The sequence below is a fragment of the Octodon degus genome, unplaced genomic scaffold (assembly GCF_000260255.1).
Source record: "Octodon degus isolate 3935 unplaced genomic scaffold, OctDeg1.0 scaffold00034, whole genome shotgun sequence".
NCBI classification, from domain to species: domain Eukaryota; kingdom Metazoa; phylum Chordata; class Mammalia; order Rodentia; family Octodontidae; genus Octodon; species Octodon degus.
Window position 1 is genome coordinate 13,383,880 of NW_004524610.1, and position 2,243 is coordinate 13,386,122.

Below are 2,243 nucleotides of genomic sequence, written 5' to 3' on the forward strand. Positions count from 1 at the left end.
TAACATCAATAAACTTTAATTGTCATGACCAGAATAAAGAACAAACTTAAAGTACCATAAACAAGAATAAAAGAGGAGACATGACAAATAAAGTAAATTTAAAGAAAAATGTACATAAGATGGGAAAATGTCTAAAATCAGAGAGGTCATCAAGGCTGAACCAACAGTACACACAAAATTTGAACAGACCTGAAAGTAAAGTTTCAATTTGTTATTTTTTTTAAAGCTTCAAGAACCTTTAATTTTTTTCTATGCTGCCCAAAATAATCGATCTTATTGCTACCATATATTTTTAAAACAGATTAAGATTTAATTTTCTAATTGCAGCAGTGTATTGTGGAATATTGCACAGTGTTTTAATTAATTTTATTATGCCCAGTTGATAGATGCACTTTGTTTCTAGTTTTTGCTATTGCAAGCAATGACTCAATAAATATTATGATACAAGTATCATTGCATATTTTTTTTATTTTTTATTTTAACTATTTTTAGAAATGGGTTAGAAGTCACTCAAATTTCAGTATTAATAAATTTTGCAAGAAGTATTTCCCAAAGCCCCATGTATAAACTGACCTAGTCCTTAAGAGCTCATGAGAGTACCCACCTCCCCAACATCTTTGCTGGTACTGGATGTTATCAGGCTTTTAAATTTTTGTTAATTGAATGGATTAAAACTGATCTTGAAATTTTAAAAATGTGCTTCTCTGATTTCTGATGTGACAAGTATCTTTTAATATATTTATCCTTCATTTGCAACTCCTTTTATGTGAATTTGTTGTTATATGCTTTATCTAGTTTTTTATTTTTTAATTTTGTATTTGTATTTTTGAGTAAGTGTCTACAGGGTGTACATGGTCTCGCTACGTAGATCGGACTCGTGGTGATCTGCCTGTGTTCAGCCTCCCAAAGGGCTGGGATTACAGGCGCATGCGCCACCACAACCAGTCTCAGTCACTCTCTCAGTGTGCCCTGGGGAAGGGCCAGCAAGGCACGCCTTCTTTATCCAGTTTTAAATTTGCTATATTTTCATTAATGTCTAGGAACTCTTTAAATTTTAGAGATTAAAAAGTAATTGCTTCTCATTGCATTTGAATAACATTTTCAGTAAAGATCTAGAAACCCAAGAAGTATAAATTTCTGTGATATTTTCTATGTAGTTTATCCATTTCTACATGGAAAGCTTTATTGATTTTTTTTCTGTTTGGCAGATTTCTTGTCTTAAGAAAGCCATGACTATTCTGTAACAGTATAATTTTTTGTATATTTATTAACTGTTTTAATAGATTTTTACATTCCATTTTTAATTCACCTGGAAATTTCTTTACATATGATATAAGGTAGGACACAAGTTTTGGTTTCTTCCAAATTATTCCAACACTATTGATTGAGCATATCACCTTACATTTTTATAGCTTGTTTTCATTCTTCATTTGAATGTAACAGAACAGATGTTATAAGCTGCTTAGCTGCAAATGCTTTCTGTTTAATTCACATTCTCTGTCTCTTGCTATTCCATTTTATTTTATTTTACTTTATTTATGCTTTGAGTTAGCGGAGCCGAACCTCTATCCCTACTTTCTCTCCATTCCCATCACTCACTGCTGACTTCTAACAGTTCATTTCATGTCTCTGCCTTTCTGCTTGGCCTGAAAGGCATTTAGGTTGTCATCCTTTGTCACTGACTTTTATAAAAAAAAATTCTATTTTTTTACTTTTCAATAATGATTTTGCTCATTTTTTTCTTCTAGAAGATTTTTTTTTGGTTCTACATTCACAGTTTTCTTATATTTTATCACAGAACATTCTTTAAAAATCTCTACCTAAAGAAATTTGGTCAGGTTATCTTTCAGGCTTGTGGACTGATCCTGGGGCTCTTTGATGAGCACAGCGACACATTGTGGTTTGGTTTTTTTTTTTGCTTGTAGGACACAAAATGTTACAAATATCTTTACACTATTCATATTCATTTTCATATCTTTATTCAACTTCTTCATAACCATATACATTTTTACTATAACTTGCTAAATTATGTAGGCTATTACTAAATTCTGTTGTATTATTTTTATTGTAACACACTCTTAATTTTCTGCCTTTCTATGATATGTTTCACAACTTTGTTTTGTGCATGAAGTTTCATAATTGTTCTGGTTTCTTTATACATTGTGTGTCTTCTCACAATGTAGCATGCCTGTGGTTCATTGACGGCTTTCAGTTATAGAATATACTTTAACTGATCAGAGTAG